Source organism: Camarhynchus parvulus, chromosome 2 (assembly GCF_901933205.1).
Source record: "Camarhynchus parvulus chromosome 2, STF_HiC, whole genome shotgun sequence".
In the NCBI taxonomy this organism is placed as follows: domain Eukaryota; kingdom Metazoa; phylum Chordata; class Aves; order Passeriformes; family Thraupidae; genus Camarhynchus; species Camarhynchus parvulus.
The window spans coordinates 60,409,784-60,428,080 of record NC_044572.1 but is presented as its reverse complement, the minus strand read 5'-3'; the positions used below and the strand labels follow the sequence as shown (position 1 = coordinate 60,428,080).

General features: G+C 40.1%; 1 long non-coding RNA gene across 1 annotated transcript in view; it reads left to right on the top strand.

Annotated features, from left to right (window-relative positions):
• The window catches only part of LOC115901469, a 259,757-nt gene extending 241,850 nt beyond the window's left edge, over positions 1-17,907 (top strand). Inside the window, exon 10 of the long non-coding RNA XR_004060540.1 lies at positions 9,345-17,907. This is a non-coding gene — a long non-coding RNA (uncharacterized LOC115901469). The remainder of the gene's footprint in view (positions 1-9,344) is intronic.
• The last annotated feature ends 390 nt before the right edge of the window (positions 17,908-18,297 follow it).

Here is an 18,297-nt window from a genome sequence, read left to right as displayed (position 1 = left end):
CTCTCAAAAAGAAATTTGGTTTGCACACAGTACATCAGCATCTTTGCAGTCACTCTCAGCATAAATGAAAAGGCTGTAGCATTACACATATCAAGATATTTTGATACCATATGTGAAATTCAAATCCATTCAAGTCTGAAGAAGTTTTTTGTTGATTTAAGGAGGGCAAAGGCAGCAGGTTAATTGAGTATGCTTTATTATAGAAGTACATCCAGAAATAGGAGTCTTTTTAATTTAGGTGATGGGGTGAAGATAGTTGAATTAAGAGGGCATAGTTTACTGAAAAAAAACACCCCTGCTTTCATGGAGATTGTCCTCTGTAGGTTGATGGCAGAAAGATGTAGTTTAGGATTCATGCCAATTAGACAATCATTGACACTAGAAATGAATAAAGCAAAGGATACACTAAGGTGCTTTATGTTGTTTTCATTTCATTCTTAGTCTTGTTCAGGCTTATCCAGAGAAAGTTCATTGGCAGTGGTCATAGACCTTGTTAGTGCAACTGTAAGCTTACAGGTGAAGATTATTTTGGCATGCACAGAAGTAAAAGAATTTGTGTTTACAGAAGGAATTCCTCTCTGCGAAATTGGAGGAGGGGGGTGGGCCTTCATTCGCCATAAAACATATATGGGCTGATAGCATGGGTGAGTGTCAACTTCACTTTATTGTTAAACTTAACAGTAAACTGTTTCATTGGTTAAAATGTCTTCAACAAGATCTCTGAATATTTAACATTTTACATACTTAAAAATATCAGTGTTTGTTGGGTCCAAATCTGATGAACAGCAAGATTTTCTAGTTTGGAGTCATGTTTTCATTGATCATGCTTCACAGCCAACCGGTTTTGTTTTGAGATACTTTGAAATGCTTGAATGCTTGAAAGCATAGGATGAGATGCTAATGATGAGCAAAAACAAATATTCCAAAGCTGAATCTCATAATGGTTGTTGGAGTCAGAGGGATTGACTAAACTTTTAAATGGCAATTGAGTGCAGAGACATTTTCAGATGACTTCTTGGGTTGGATGTAAGACCAGGAAGCATTCAACCTGTTCGCCATAATTATTTTTAAAGCTCTTTTGAGTTTTTCACAATTTCTATACAGTTAAACATGTCTCCAGTTCACAAATTAACAACATGCATCTGAGGCTTTTATGTTGTTCAGTCAGAATAACATCTGTAGTCCTGACTCAGGAAAGGGTCTTTCCCAGCGAAGACCAGGGAAGTATGTGCTTCTGTCATATTGAAGGCAGTAGAATGTAAAAAAGAACTTATTACATGAGTCTAAATAAGTCTAATTTTAGGACTTTTGATTAAATATGCTTTTCTTCAGTTTATTCCTTGGACTGTCTTCATTTCTGATAATAATCAGGCTTCTCACCTTCTTTCCTAAGCTCTGCTGTACTTTGCTTTTAATTTTTTTTCCCATGCCCCTGCCAGGAGGCTGTAGTTCTGTCATGAATACTGCTTGCTTAGTACAGTAGCAGATGAGATGGGTTGCAAACACTTGTAGAAGAAATCAAAAGATTAAGGTTTGTAGGTCAACTGAAATATGCCTCCAGTTACTTCTGTGTCTCAAATGATGCCCTAAATTATATCATTTATGATATTGCAAGCACAGTGAAGTTAGAAGAACCTTCATAAAGTTTTGGGCACAAATATTAAATGTGATAAACACCATCAGTGAAATTGTTCCTCAGTAATGTGGACATTTGTTCAGTCTCCACCTGTTTACAGTATTCAGTTTGGAATGCACTATGTTGTATTAACAATTTCTACATGCTTCAGTTGTAGTTGTAAGTACCCATCTGCAGCACTTCAGATTGGGGGCCTGGAGATGAAAATAAGCATATAGAACTTGTGAATAGTTAGGTAATGTTATAAACGTCACACAAGGGCAGGAGGGGGTAAATTATGTTCATTAAAATAATATTTAGAAGTTCAGATGTGAAACAAAAAGAAATTACAACATTAGCAAATTCGAGTTCAAACCTAAGGAGAAGCAAAAAGCAACAACCTGATGAACAAAATATACAGATATAAAGTCTAGCAACTATTCTTGTAAGGGGTAATATTTTACAATGAAAATATCAATAGAAATGTTATGGTTTGAGGACAAGGACTCTTCCTACAAATGTCCAATATTATTTTACTCTACATTTTTAAAATGAGGTAAAATAAAACCAAGTAGACATGGGAATGAGGCTTGACAGAGTCAAAAGTAACTGTGAGAAAGTGAGGGGGAGGCAATGTTAATATTAAGTGATGTTACTGGCTCTTCTCCCTAACAATGTCAGCCAGACACACACATTTCACTTACAATAGGTGTGTATTGTATGTATAAGTATATATGAAAACACACATATAATATGCAGAATTTATATATTTATATACATATACGTATTAAAAATGGTAAGTGAGATTATAATTGCATGTATTCATTGCACTGCCCAAACAGCTGAGTGACGAGAGCATCAACCAGGGTTTGAATGTGTGGTTATTCTCACTTCAGTGTTATGCTTTTGGTTTCTGGAAGCAGTCTGTTGCACTTGCAGTTTGGTCCTTGACCTCTATCACTTTTGGAGATGTGCCATACAATCTTTGTTTACAGTAACAAGCATGGAAAAACTGACTTCCTGACTCTAATGCTGAAGTCTAAGTTGAAACCACTCGCAGGTGAAAAAACATAGCTCTTCCACTTTGAACTTGTAACATGTTTGATGTAAAATACCCACCTAAAACTGGGCAGCCAAGGAAAGGAAACCAGTCTTTTGCCCAAGACCAAATATTAACTGCCTTGTCTGCAGTTTTGCTAAAGACTTGGTTGTAATGTTTTCTGCGTGTTTTTCCTTGAGTAGCATAAAATTTAAAATTACCCCCACCCTTCCCCTTCCTCCAAAACTGGTTATTAAATTTTTATATAAGTATGATATTAATTGGCTGAGCAGGTCATGGACTTGTAGCTATTGTATGTGCAGCTCTGATCTCCATGTAACCTCTTCATCACACAGCTTTCTCACAGGCAGGCGAAACACGTTTGGGTTTGTAGGTTGGTTTGTATGCATCACAGAATCATTGACTGGTTTGGATTGGAATGGATCTTAAAGGGATCATCTATTTCCAACCCCCTGTGCCATGGACAAGGACACCTTCTGCTAGACTGGGTCACTCAAAGCTGCATCCAGCCTTGCCTTGGGCACCTTCAGGGATGAGGCATCCACAGCTTCTCCAGCCAGCTTCTTCCAGTGCCTCACCATCCTCACAGCGAAGAACTGATAGACTACACAACTTCTTCCTTTCCTGAAATTTGCATCACTTTTCCTAGTGTTCTATGTTCATTAACCCAATACTAATGACTATGAGACTTAAAATAATTAGAGTAGCTGCATGAGGAACTTTTGTGTTCAGACTACATTCTCTTCTTGAAGTGCTGGTTTACCTAACAAAGCAACGGTTGAGTTCTGGAGCCAAAATCAAGGTTGTGATGCAGAATGAATGCAAATCTAATGGAAGATGTATGACACAGTTCAGTGGTCATGTTTTTGGTAATGTAGCTTAATTGATGTGGTTTGCAGCAATTAAATATTCCAGAATTATGTCATAGTAGTGTTATTTTGCACTTTCAAGAAAATAAAGGGGAATTATAAGATCACTGAATATTCAATGACAAGTGAGGTAGTGAAACATTCCTATTTTACTACAAGCTGTACATTTGAACACATGCTTCCATGTACTTTTTTCAAATGTTATTTTATTTTTGCATCTTTACAATAATTACAGTCCTCTACATTAACTTATATCCCAACGTGTTTTACACTGGCATATACATTATGCCCGTTGCTTTTGAACTGTGAGGAGAATTTGGCCCCAGGACTAACTTACCTGTTGGAAACAGTTTTTAATAAGTTAGAAGAATAATGAAAATATTAATGTTAGGAAACTTCTACAAATGCAGAGAAACTTGTATGTTTTTCAGTGTCGTTTATCATTTGGTTGCATTTGCATCAATATATCACATTCTGCTCAGCTAATTGTCCTATTTCTACTGCCATCCAGGACTGCTGCTGCAGTGTACTTTCTAACACAGTTTGCAGACTTTCAACAGGACAAGACTTAAGTTATGTAGACTCAGACTTTTAAAGTATGTAGGCATTTTCCAGCATACAACAATCAAACATAGGTGAATATAGAGAAAACATCTCTCAAATTTTAAAGATAGCATTTGTATTCACACTGGAAGCAGGTTCTCAAATATGATTAAAGAGCTGGCCAATACAAGCATGTGTGGCCAGTGCTGAAATACCTGAAACTTTGAGAGGGTAATTGTGATAAACTGTCCATCACACATCCATAGAAAATTGAACCTATTTCAGAAATTTTTCTAAGAGTAGTATTGAATAGTCAGTGAATTCAAATAAATTGTTCTGGTTTCAGAAGACTGCAAGAGAAAAGTGCAGAACTGTGGTGCTTTACCAGTTTCTTGTCATGAACATCTCTGTGCTGAAAATACAGAAACACAATTTCCCTGTTTTTTTTTCACATTCATTCACTTAGATGGCTGAGGCAGATTCTAGTGTATTTTACTGAAAATCCAACTGAGAAGGTGGAATCATGGTTATTTTTTAACTGTTTAGAAAACTAAAGTGTGTCTTTTTTTATGAGGAGGTAGGTAGATCTCCTTTCCAGACACCCTACAGCTCAGCAAGGAGATAGCTTTGTAGAGACCCATCAAGTAGCAAAGTAGCTGTGATCACACAAAACTCCTCAAAAGATATCTTACCTTACTGAAGAGGTACAATGTAGATAAATGGCTTTTGGGACTTGAGCTCTCAGATGACTTTGACCTAAGTGTCTCTAAACTATGGCAGTGTGTGTCTAGCCGTACCCCGTGGTCACTAAACCTCTGCTGGTATTTTGTGTGATGTGTACTCTTCATGCACTGGCCAGTAGCCAGTATGGCTCAGTGCTTAGACCCATGTGAAGCTCTGTGGTTTTTGCTCACTGACATATGTTTGTTTTGATTTGAGTCCATAAGGTTTTCAGGCTTGGGGTTCACTTTGAGGTTTCAAGTTCAGTGAAACATCAAGTTTTGCCTGGCTTTTGGGTTGAAACCTCAAGCGTAATGATAATTCTTTCTCCATCTGCAGATTACAGAGAGAAAGGTAATTTAAAATTGAACCCCAAAGCCCGATTCTTGCTAAGAACCATTAAATATTCAACTGGACGGTTCCTTGGAATTATATGTTTCCATCAAATTAGCAACTCCACATTTTATTGATATATACACAAGTGTGCTAGTGACATTCTACTCTAATTGAAAAAACAGCATTTCTCCAAGTTTCTGGTATTTTTCAGTCCCTGCTTCCTGTTTAGTGCTACTCGGGGGGTGCAGCTTTTGAGTAAAATAAAGAAAAATTTAAATTTATGGTTGGTTCTGTTTTTTCTGCTCAGTCTCTGCAGTGCCTGTGCTGTGCTGAATCAAAGCGAAGTTCTGCTTCCTTTGACTTCAGGAAGTAAGACCCAAAGTGGCACTCTTCCCAAAAGGAAAAGCTGACATCTTAAATGTTTCATTTTCCAAAACCAAAGTTTTGTTTTCAGTGACATTCAAAACATCACACTTGCAGGGATCCATGTTTCATTGGAGTACTGTACCAAGCAGAAAATTAACCATATAAAGAAGTATTTGGTTTAACAGCATCTGAAAATTACTACACGAAATTCAGTAGCCTTTAAGCTCTCATGAAGTGAGATTATTTTGGGCTCTCTGTATATTGCTCTGATTCTTCATGTTCATCTAGTGTCTACTCAGCTGCTGAATCTTTGCTCTGAAGCCTGTCCCCTGTGGACAGTTACATCAAATCTAACATAGCTCATGTATCCCTAAGGCAGCACAAAGCTGCACGAATATGGAGCAGGATCTGTGATCAAATGTTTGAGAAGCAATCCTGGGAAAATTTTTATTGATGACTTGTCAAGGCAGAATCCAAAACAATCCCAGTTCTTTCCATGTGTTTCAGCCCAAAAGCTTTCATGTCAACACAAACAGTAATGATCTCAACCCAAAATTCTTACTTGTACCCTCAGCTGCTCTGTTTGGACAACTTCTGAGTTCTCCATTCTCTGGAGGGGAGAAAATATGCTCTGGAGCTAAACTGAGAAAGTCACATTAGACAGGTAATTTAGAGCCTGCCAATGAATTACTTTGAGAGCTAACAACATCTAACAGAGTAAAGTACCTATGTTAGAGATTTGAAGAGGGAAGAAAGGTCGTTAACCATGCTGTTAACAAAGCATTTATTGGGGAGTTTATCTGAAGTATAAGAATTAGATTTGCAAGTACTGCGTGCATAAGTCTGTCTCTCACATAAAGCCTTTCTTCTGCATTTCTGAGGGAATTATGACTGGTCTTTCTCTTTGAAATTCTTGCCTCTTCCTCTTCCTCACTCTTCATTGACATCTAACATGACTGTGTATCCCCAGATCTTGCTTAAAGGTACATACATTGTGTGCTTGCATAGGTGGTTTTCCACAAGGTTGTGGATATATATTTATAGATACTCTAGGGCCCATTTTCCATGTCTGATTGAAAAAATATGTCTTGTTTATTCTGAATAAATCAACATCCTCCATGTTGGTTCAGCCCTGATTCTGGCTTCTGAGCGTAGTTTAAGTTTCATATGCAGGGGATCTTTGGGTTTTCTCCTGTTTCTTATGGGTAACATGTGGTAGAACACTGGAATTGTTATCAGGGTGTTCACTAGCATTTTAGTGCTTTGCTCAACAGTTGAAATGGAAGCATCGAGATAAAATAATAATTGTGGTAACAATTTGGAGGTGCTACTAATTTGAGATGAACTTGGTTAAATTAATATGAAAAGTCCCTTCATTCCTTGGCGCCCTCCCTCTGCTTTCAGTGGCAGATCTAGGAAAATGTATGCAATTCAGCAGTGCAGTAGGCGAAGGCTGCCTATATAAGAAATGCAGGATGAACATTTATTTTCTGCATTTAATTTCCCAGGGAGGGAGGTCAGCATTGGAAGAGGTTATGGAATCTCCACCTCAGAGTTTTCAGGATGAAGTTGCCTATGACCTGATTTAGTGTTGATGATACCCAGGGGTTTCATTGAGTTAAGTCCAGATGACCCTTCCAACATATCTCTAAGTCAGAACAGATAAATGAGCTACTCGTATCAAGTAGGAAAAACCATTGACTCACAGAGTTACAAACTGCTGCAGCTCTGTCTTAGAAACTAATGAGAACAGACTAGAAGCCATTCAGCGCCATGCTGTTTTAATTGTTGTAGGTTAAAAACAATGGGATTGGTCTCCAGGACAGCTCCTTTCATCTTGCAGTCCAAAGTCCTGAAGATATACATATTGCTGGACTCGGTTCCTGCCTCAGTAATGTTTATATTTTGGACTGAAAAAGTAATCCATAACCTAGATCCACCATATTAGCTGACATAACATCTGAAAATACAGTATTATATTGAAAAGCTACAGTCAGAGTTTGGGTATACCTCTACTGTTTTCCATCAAAGATTTGCCAGTGCTTCAATTATTAACCCCACAGGTGAAAATGCCCTCAGATGACTGTGGTAATCTTGTGATTTCTGTACATGCAGTCCTGCGCCTCTCCTAAACACTAGCAGCATTGCTGAGGCTGAATGCTACTACTGGATTTTACATGGAATTTAGGCAATTCCTAGGTGCGGCCCATTGCAAAACCTCTTTCTGAGAGGAGCCAATGAGAACAAGCTACAACTGCCTTGTGCAAATTTTTGCAATCTGCTATTGTGTGAACAGTTGGGAAGGTTGAAATCAGCACAAGAGAGCACATGGGTTTTGCTCCGATTGTGCTTTCCTGTGTAAGGGTTAAGCATGTCTCTTCTGGGGGAATTCTGTGCTTCATCTCCGTTATGTAACTTCAGAGATTGAAATGGGATCCTGTGCAAAGCAGCTGTGTGGATTCACGGCAGTTCTCTTCCTATATTTCCCCGACACCGTGTACAGTTTCAGTGTTAAGAGCCAGGGAGCGCAGTGTTGCGAGGTGGTGCCCAGCTTTTGCAAACAAAGGGGACAGAAGACTCTGTGCCACCTGCTCTGTCACTTGAACAAAAGTTAGGCATAAAACAAGCTACAAACCGCTAACTGTTTGTTGGATGATAACTTTGTGATCAGCAATTCCATCGATCATCAAGGTCAGCTTCTCTGCTTTTGTTTCTCGAGCGAACCAGTCCCTCGGTTCCATGCTCCTATAGGCAAGATGGTAAAGCAGCCAAGGATGTTAACTGCTTGGTGCCCTGACAGTAAACAGCATTACAGAGCTGCACGCTCTCATTCGGCGGCTGAGAGAGGTGTCCAGATGTTTCTGCGTTAAAAAGGGTGGCACAACACCTCTGCAGGAATTGGCAGGCAAGAATGTTTGCTTCTTGGCTTGGACTGAAAGCTTTTGAGTCAGCAGTGTGAGGAAAATGTTGCCACCATCCACAAACAAGAGAGACCTCTGTTGTGTCCATACATGAAAAAGAGGAAAAAACTCTCCTACTCATTTTTGCCTGATTATTTTGTGGACAGTGAATTTACTAAAATTACCGGTTAAGGAAATGGTGAAGCCTCTGTGTTTCTTGCTGTAGTCGCTCATTGAGTGTGGGGCTGAGTGGGAAAGGGAGTAGTCTTGGCAAACGGCTTATTAGTCTCAAATAAATTATTCAGAATGCAGGTTTGGATACAGATTGCAGGGAACGATAATGGAGAGGGTTTTCTCAGTCTGTTCATGTTAGGGAGACATGGAGTATGCTTTTCAGGAATTCACTTAAGTGCAATCAGTTTAGAATAACATAGCCTGGAAGTAATATTGCTGCCATCCAGCTAGTGTCTGTGGAACAGCATTCTCCTGCCTTCTGAAGCATTGGCATTGAAGATGGAGAGATATGGAGATATTTCTATTTTGAGCTGCTGCCTTTTTAAATATTTTAATTTTTTTTAAAGGGAAATTCATTCTCCCCGCTAGAGAGGGGCATGTTTTGGTTGAGATATTCCCCCCCCTCCGAGTGAAATACTGGACCACATCAGCATCCGATTTGGGTGCGTCATGTGGTTTCTCATGTGATGCTGGTCTCACTGCGCTTTGGAGAGTGAGCCTTTGTGACTCCGCACTCTTGGACAGTAGCATCCAGCAACATAGGATACTTTGGGGAGGGAAAGGAAAAGAGGCAGCCTCCCAGAAGTGCCCAAAAGCCCAGAAAAATAAAGTTACGACAATTTGTTATGGTTATTGTTTCTTCTTAACTATTTTGGCTTTTATTTTTAATTCTGGGTCTTCCCTTTTCTCCGTTCCTGCAGGCAGAAAGCTGCACCGTTCGGAAGAAGCAAGGCAGTCTTTCCTCACAGCTACGATGCTGCACCGCTTTCGACAGAACCTGCTTTTCCCTCCATTTACCTGGGCGGCTGCTGCTCTTTCTGCTGCTGCTGGGGCTGCTGCAGTCTTGCTGCCTGCGCTTCACCCTGGCTTGGCTGGCTCGAAACTCTCTCGTCTGCACATTGCTAAGGAAGAAGAGCGATGGAGCCGCGGATTTTTTTTATTGGTTCTGGAAGCCAAGGGTTGCAATATGTGATGATTTTGGGGTTTTCTGTGGCGGGGTGGAGGGAGGAGAAAGGAAGGGTGTTAATCTAGGATAGGGTGGGTGAAAGCTTAAAGAAATATTATGTAAAGTAATCCAGTGCTCGACAAGAGCATCAGCAACAAGAATCCAGCCTCTGCTGCTCCAGAGGATTAACATGGGGAAGTCACAGCGCTGCAGTCAGGTTTCACCTCAGCGTTGTGCTGGAGATGGATAAATAAGGTATCGGTTGTATCTGCCTGTTAAGGCAAAGCCAAGGGAGAAGGAGAGAGTGAGCGAATGCAAATGCAAAGGAAGAAGAAACACTCTGTGCCGTTTGTCTGATTCTGTGGATTCTCACTGCAGAGAGGATGGCTTGATTAACAAAGCAATGTATGGACGGAGGGACTGTAAATTGTAGCTTGAGCATTCCTGGTGCTGTCAGGGAGCGAACTGATGAGTTAGGTGGCTGCAGGAGTATCCCCAGGGAAAACAGCAGCCTCGCGCTCTGTGTGTATATATCTGTGTATGTACGTGCTTTTGTGTGTGTGTGAACATGTATAGAAATGAAAGAAAGACATTTCTGACCAATTTACAGAGGACGTTTGTGAGTTTGCTGGGTCAGACTTGATAGCAGCTTGTATTTTCAGCTCTAGCCCTATACCCATTTCCTGACTGAGGTGGCATTTTGTGAAAACAGATGGTAGGCAGTATTCTTTTAAGAAATGTGAAAGCAGATCCTTTCCACTTAACACCTTGAAGCACTGAGTCTTCTGCACTGTGCTGAGAGAAACCGTGGAGTTTCATTTTCTCCATCTTAAAATCTCTATAAACACAGCTGTATTCAGTATGGTGAAAAATTCTATACTGTAAATAGAAATGTGATCAATCTAATCAAAATAAATGCATCCCAGATGACTTCTAGACCAGCTGGCTACCACAGTAATCAGATGGCTAAATCCTCAACTGAGCATTTGTATTCAGTGTTATACTTGCATCTTTCTATTTTTCCCTTTTTTTTTCTTAGATTTTCAAAATCAGCCTCTAATTGAAAAGGGTTCCTCATGTATTGAGAAAAGCCAATGCTTTCATTTGGCACTTAATTTCTGTGAAATGCAGCCAGGTGTATTTTTTATTGTGGAATCTGCTTGGGGTGGTTTTAGAGCAGGTAGACTTGTCACAGTACAGGCATATTTCATTTGGTAGGTATTTCATTTGGCCATATCTAAACAATGCAGAAACAGGGAAAACAAGCACTGCACTCAGCTAGCAGGGCTTGGCATGGATTCTAGCAGCTGCCTATCGAGAAAGACAGGGTTTTTTCCTTTCCTTTTTTTCCCTTTTATACAAAGCCAAAGACCGTAATGTCATACTAAAATGTGTATGAGGGGATTTCCCAATAGTCATGGTGAGCTACCCTGCAAGACGCCCGTCTGGTCCTTCCACTATTTGTTCCCCAGCCTACAAAGGCAGCCCTGTGTGTTGAATTGTATTTAGCCAGCTGTTGGATAGCATTCTTGTGCTGGGGGCTAAGGAGTCTTATTACTCCCTAACTTTAGTTTTCTGTTTGCTTAAAGAAGAACAACTTTGGCAATACAGCAGGCTCTGCAAAGGAGTTTATGCCACTCCTATACCTTTCTGAATCTGTTATGTGCTTCTAAATCAGGCAGTTTAAAGCAAGAAAGGAGGGAGGAGGAAAGACTCTGAACTTGCAGCTTCAAAGCTGCAGAGACAAGCAAAATGTCAGCAGCTTGTAATTAGGAGCCCACGGTTACGTCAGTGACTGTATCTCTCCAGGAATTGCTATGAGATGTGCACCACAAAGCAAAGGAAGACTCTCATAACCTGGTTAAAAAGCCTGGCTCAAACAAGAAAGAGCAAAATGGATTAATGAATCTGCTATGTTCCTAAATCAGATGTGGATGGATTACATGCACAAGGTTTGCTGAATTCTGCAGCAGTGAAGACTGAATTATGGCATGCATTCACCAAAAGTGCAAATCCTTCAGGAAAAAATGCAGATGAGAAGTATATCCCTGAAAATTTCTTTCCTAGCTCTGTCCTGTATAGGCAGCTGCATGACATGGAGGCATGCTCTGAAATAAGAGACCGGCAAGTTGAACAAAGGTGTTTAAAAGGAAGGGTGCAATTAGACACAAAGCAAGCCTGCTGAAATTCTGTTCTGGCATTACAGATCTGATACCGAAATACCACCCTAGAGGAGACTGACTGCGCTCTGGTGTGGTTTATATTAAGGCTTCTCTGGTTAAGAGCGAGGGGGGAGGGACAGGGCTTCCTGCAGCATCTTGCAGCCATGCAGAAGTCCCCAGGGCTGTGGGAAGCGGGAGGGATGGATGTGCTCTTAAAGGCACATGCCCAGATCCTGGCAAGGGGCTTTCTGACCTCTGCAATTATTTTTAGGCTTGTGAAGGCAACTCGGCAGTGCTTAAACAGTGAGATTGCAGGGGGTGTTTAATCTGCTGCAACTGGCCTTTCTCTGTGTCATGGCTGGCAGAGGTTTATGGGGCTTCTATCAGCACCCCTCCACCATATCCAGCATGCATGTCTGTCACTGTTCCCAAAGACCAGTTACTGGAGGTCTGGTGTGGTTCTCAGCTCCCAGCAGAAGTCACTTGCAGTTCAGCTCTGTTGTACTTGCTCTTTAATTTACCAGGATAGGTAGATTGAATTATTCAAGCAGTGGGGGTGGGTGGTTTTTGGTTTGGATTTGGTTTGGTTTTTTTTTTGGACTATGAACACAAATTTGTAGGAGGAGGTGACTCTGTATATTAAACCAATAGCTCTTTGAATTGTGTGTAGTATAATTTAAATATACTTACTTTAATTAATAGAAGGTTACAAAAGCTGGCATTGTCTGGGGCTGTTTAATTTACATCTTAGGTTTAGTCAATGAGCATAACCTGCCCGATTAGAATAGTGTATTCTGCACAGCCAACAGGGTGGAAGGCATTATTTTGTTTGTGTTAGTTCAAACAGCTGGTCATTAATGCAGGCCCCATCTCCAGAGTGAAGTGCTAGTGGACATGAATGGCTGCCTGATTAATGCTGCCCCTCGACGGGTCCTTCATCCAGCAGCGCTGCTCGCAGCAGAATAATGCAGGGGGATTTGATTGCGCTCTAACAGGGTACTGTGTCATTGTGTCACCGAGCCATCGGGGTTATTATGGGCTGGGGCAGACAGACGGGACACTGGGGTTACTAGACCGTGGCATTTTTAGAAATGCAGGGCTGACCTACTTAGAGTTATTCTTGCTGGCTGGCAGCTGCCTGGTGCGGGGCTCCCCCGGATAGGCTGCGGCTGTTGCTAGGGGGAATTAGCATGAATTTTTCCACATACAGACTCAGTGATTGAATGATAAAAGCTGACTGGAATTAAAGAGATTCGGTTCAGTATTATGCAGATTTATCTCCCTCATTTTTTTTCTCTCTGTCGAATGCATAAAAAGGAGCAGAAAACAGTTTGTTTCATTTATTTTTGACCTATTTTTTTTCCAGGGGAGGGCAGAAGTGTTGTGAGGTCATAATTTAATATTTAGGCTGCTGAAATGATATGATAGTGGGCATGCATCTTTAATGTATAGAAGATTAAAATGCTGCCTCTCTGGAAGGGAATGAAATGAATATATTTTGTGTTCTGGTCAGGCTGCCACCTCTTTTTATTTGAAGCCATGTCAGATTCTTTCATCTGGAAAGGGGAAACATATACCAGGTTTTATTGCATAACATTACTCTTAGCTATTTTTAGCTATCTGTACTTCAAAAAATTAGTCCTATTTATGCTAGTGGATGAAATTAATCCCCAGGCTATGCCTTATGTATGTGGAGACAGATGCCCAGGGTAGCTGCAGTGTTGTGTGTCATGTTCAGCTGAAAAGGTGCTTACATACTGCAGGCTTATCAGCACTGCATACCTAGAGAGTGCTAGTGCCTGACATGTAATCAGATCAATTAGAGAACTCTTCTGGATCTTGGAGTATTTTTGAGGCCCTGGTTTGAAGTTGGAATCTCTAGATGGCCTTCTTTTATTTATATACTTCTGCCTAAAACAGTGTTATCTTTTCATGGAGCTCTGTGCTCCCTTAGGAAGTAAATAAAAACAATACTCAGTGAAGAATCCTTTGATGTAATCATTAATATTTCCTTTGTTATTTTCACTAATTATAGAAGATCTTTGTTTAAACCACTATTTCCCCGTGTGTGATCTTTTGCCATGCAAAGAAGTTCCAATTTAGTACTCATAATTTTAAGTTAAATATTCATGGCAATGCATCATGACATCACACTCAAAGAAGTGGGAATTTTCAAAATATGAGACAGAGGGGGATGGAAGAGAAAATCCCACATGCCTTTGGAATTGCAAAATAAAAAATGGGACTCAGTGCTGAAAAGTAGTGAACTCATTTTTTGTCTGAAACAGTTTAATTTCAAATATTTGGATGAATGAGATTACTTTTAGAGGGGTGTGAGCAGCTTGCACACCAGAAGTACCTTTTAGAGGAGTGTGAGCTGCCTGTGCATCTCTCTGGACAGCTAGCTGCTTCTCTGGACCCAGAATTGTCCTGCCTTGGCCCCTGGAATTTATTGGGAAGGTATAAAAAAAATGAAACCAGAAATGGAGACATGAATTTGAATGCATTTTGTGGCTAAGGCAAAGCATTCAGTTCCTACAGATTTGAATTTCCTATGTCTTTTTCCTGGCATTGATTCATTACTGAAACTTGCACCACTTCCATCTCTGCTCCTTCCTGGCAGTCTCATGGAGTGACAGATTTTCGGAGAAGTAAAAGTGAGGAGGGGCATTATTTGATGCCCAGTAATTGTGTTTGCCTTGTCTGTCCTTGGAGGTTAATCCAGAAAGTTGTGGTCCCACTTCCCTCAGCAATATTCTCTTGATCAAAATCTGATATCCTGCTCCACTTTCCTGTAGGATGTTGCAGGATGCTAAGCAGCAGACAGCCTTTGTCTACAGTTGTCTCTGAGTTTCTTGCCCTTGTTGGTTATAGCCAGTTGTAGTTTCATCCAATTCACCTGGGATATTAGCTGACTTGGGCTTCAGCAAATCAAAATAAGCATGCAATACCATATTAATGCAGTACCCCATTTTCTAGAAAAAAGAATTTGAGTGTTTGGTATATTCGTGCTAAAAAAGAGGGAGTTCAAAGAAAAGCAACGAACAAGATACGGCACATACTCTTGGAAAAGAGTTGTGTCCTTGCTGTTTATCTGGATTCCAACACACTGCTTGTTTATAACAAACATCATATCAGACAGTTTAACAAAGCATCAAGTGACATATTAAATATAAAAAATATAGTGCCCCAGAAATTGTACTCAAAGTAAAGTTGCCCTGCTGAAAGTCTTTTCAATGAGAATTTTTCCAAACAATTGAATGTGTGAAAGATGTGATCATAATACTTTAGGTAATTATGAGTAGCAGAAATTTGAGCTCTGTGTGTGTGTGCGTGTGTATAATGCATAAGAAACAGGACGTCAGAGGAGTTTGAAGTACGTCGGTGTTGAAAATATTGTCAATTGTGCACATTCTTTTGAAAACCCCATGTTAATCACTTTCTGATGATCTCCTCTGAGGTTTCTATTCTTGCTACAACTTACACCTCCTACCTTGAAGTTTCTTACCTACAAAAGATTGTGTTGTATTTTTCAACATTCTTATACTGTGACCTCTTCTGTGAGCTATGAAAGATCTATTATGCTGAGTTTCATGCTCTTGGGTGGCTAAGTGAATGCTGATTTAGTGGGAGCATATGCAGGCAATATTTTTTTTCCCCATCAAAATACCCAGAACCCTGCCTCCATTTGCAGCTGTGAGGTGGCTGTACTGATGGGTCCATTCCTGACATCAAAGTCTTGGACAGTCATGGATTTGCTGAACATTTTGTGATTTTATGGCAACTTTTTGTTTTTCTGAAAATGATCAGAGGATACAGGATATAGAGCAACTCATCTAGATTCCTATGCCACAAGGAGTGAGTTGACTCCCAGCCTTTACCTCCTGCAGGGCCATACAGATCAGTTCTTCTGTAGCAAATGTGTTTTAGTTCCAATTTCAAACCAAAAGTGCAAGGAATTGTCTCATATTTCTTAAAAGACTGACAGTTAGCACATTCCTTTTATAGCAATGCAGTAGGGAATACAAATGTTTAACAAAATAAAATAATACAGATTTTTTTTCTGTGATCCATTAACATGGGAACAAATTCTGTAAGAAATGCTCCTGTAACAGCCAGGAGCAGCATTATTGTGGCTCCCACATTCCTGCTCTTCCTGCATCCATGCATGTGTGTGCCTGTGCACTGAGAATTGCTGCATACGTGTAGTGTGTGGGTGTGCGTACAAGACACAAGCATAACTTACACAAACACAGCACTGATGCATATAGCATGCAATCACAGGTGTCTCAGTGTAGCACCAAAGCCTGTGCCTCTACATATATGATGTTGTTTTTTCTATGATGAAAAGTGGCTTGAGATGAAATGTAGGCAGTTCTGGTGTGTAGCACTAGCCATTGTGTTAATTCTATCATCCCATTCAACACCAGCAAACACCAAAAAAAATCATGTTAATGTGTGATAGAAAGGTAGCAAAAAGGGTAGTGTGGTGAAAAATGGGGTGTACCTAGATAGCTGTGTTTCATAACCACGTGTGTCTTTTGTAAAATGAAATGTATGATGGGCTGTTTAAGACAGAGAGAGATATTTTAAATTATTGCTAATTCTTCCCTCCTGCTCCTAGGCCACGCCTACTTCAAAAGTGAATCCAGACTCAGATCTTGACAGAGATCATGACCCTGTTGAAACCAATGGCTGTTTTATTCTGGAATTCGGTTGGGCCAGGCTTTCATCTCTTGTATTTTCCCCTGAACATATCTTTTTTTCTATACTCTTCCTCCAAAGTGTGGTGTTTCTGTTTCTACTTTTTTCTTTCCCCTCTGATCCTCTGAACATTCTTTGAAAGGTTACTTTTTTGTTGAGCAATTTACTATAAATTTGCTCTTGAGTAGAAAAAAATGTGGGGAAATATCACTTCCCTCCTGAGCTAGTAAAGTAGCGTTGCAGTGAGTCTCAATAGTTATGTTTTTCTGAATACTCCTGCTTTCATCATAAAACATCTTTAGTTTTTAATGAAAGGGAACAGACAGTGAACAAAACAAATATGCCAACGAGAATGTGGTCTCTTAACAGGCTGCAGAAATCTGGGTAATGAGATGGTTGGTATCTTGACCTACAAAGCTAGGGCTCTTAGAAATGTCGAGGGAGGCAGAATGCAACAATTTCAAACAATAAATGCTTTCTAGCTCTCTAGCCACTTGTGCTGTTATCATCATTAAGGTTAACAGTGAATTCATTTATCTTTTTTTTTGACACTTTAGTGTTGCATAAACAACACTCACACCAATATTCAAAGAAATTATTCATATGGAGGCAGGTATACCACAGCTATGTCAGTTATGTCTGGATTTGCCTTGTTTTTCTTTGTTATATACAGACACAGTAATTAGGCTCTTTTGAGGTCAAAATGTTTTTGATTTTTCAAAGTTGGAAACGTTTGAAATAATGGCAGTTAGTAGAGGACATTGGAGATAGATTTTTGTGCAGTATTTTATCTGCAGAAAACATGCAGGATGGAGGAGGTGGCGCATGGTGCTGCACACTTAGTATGGTTATGATTGAAACAAATGGCTGGTGAATCTTGATGTAAATCTCCTGCTCATGACCTCTACAGATGGCACTGTATTACAGATCTCAGCTGCAATTCCTGCTAACCCACACATACACTGTGTTAGCTGAACTATATTTGTTGTGTCATCTCCAGCATCTCTTCACATCACTCCTTTAAAACTAAAAGCTAAAATTTTTTGCAACTGCAGATGAGATCACAAACTCCAGTCTTTCTTTCTTCACCTTGAAATGGCTGGTAAGATTATGCACCTCTGTGAGTTTTCTGAATATATCCCTTTTATAAAGAAGCAGAAGTTCCAGCACACCTCAGTGCCCTATTTGCTGTGTCAGAGCCTGTGGATCTTCTTTCCATCAAGGGTTTTATGTTAAAAGCCAGGGAATCATATACTTGCCTTCAAATTTGACTTTGGTTCCTTGGCATGATACTTACCAAGATTTTTGTGATGTTTGTGATTGTGAAGAATTACTTGCAAATGTTAAAAATAACCTCCTCTGGTGCCCATATTTGTATTATCTGTTCACATTTGATATGAGTTTAGCTGAATATGAGACATGAAGATTAAATCTGATTCCATTCCTCTGAAATGTTTTCTTTCCCTTTTTTTTATGAGAGTAATCCTATTTATTTTAGAAGCGAGAGAATGGCAGGCCAAGGAGCCCAAATGAACAGATAATGTTTGATTTCACAAACCAGGTATTTGTGTTATGATGCATTCCTAAGAAGCAGGACAGGGCGCTGTGCGGACCAACGTGGTTGTGTGTTTTCAAACAGCAGATAATTTAAAATCAGGGCTATAAGGTCAAGTGAAATCCTGGCCTTGGTGGAACATTGGAGAGCTGAGTTAACTGGGGCACTCCCAGTTCAAAGGGAGTCTCCAAAGTTTCAAGTACTGCCAACATTTGGTTCCTTTCTTTGCTCAGCCCAACTGATGCTGTTTTCAGGTACTTGGCAACTGTAAAGAGAGGCAATGCCCT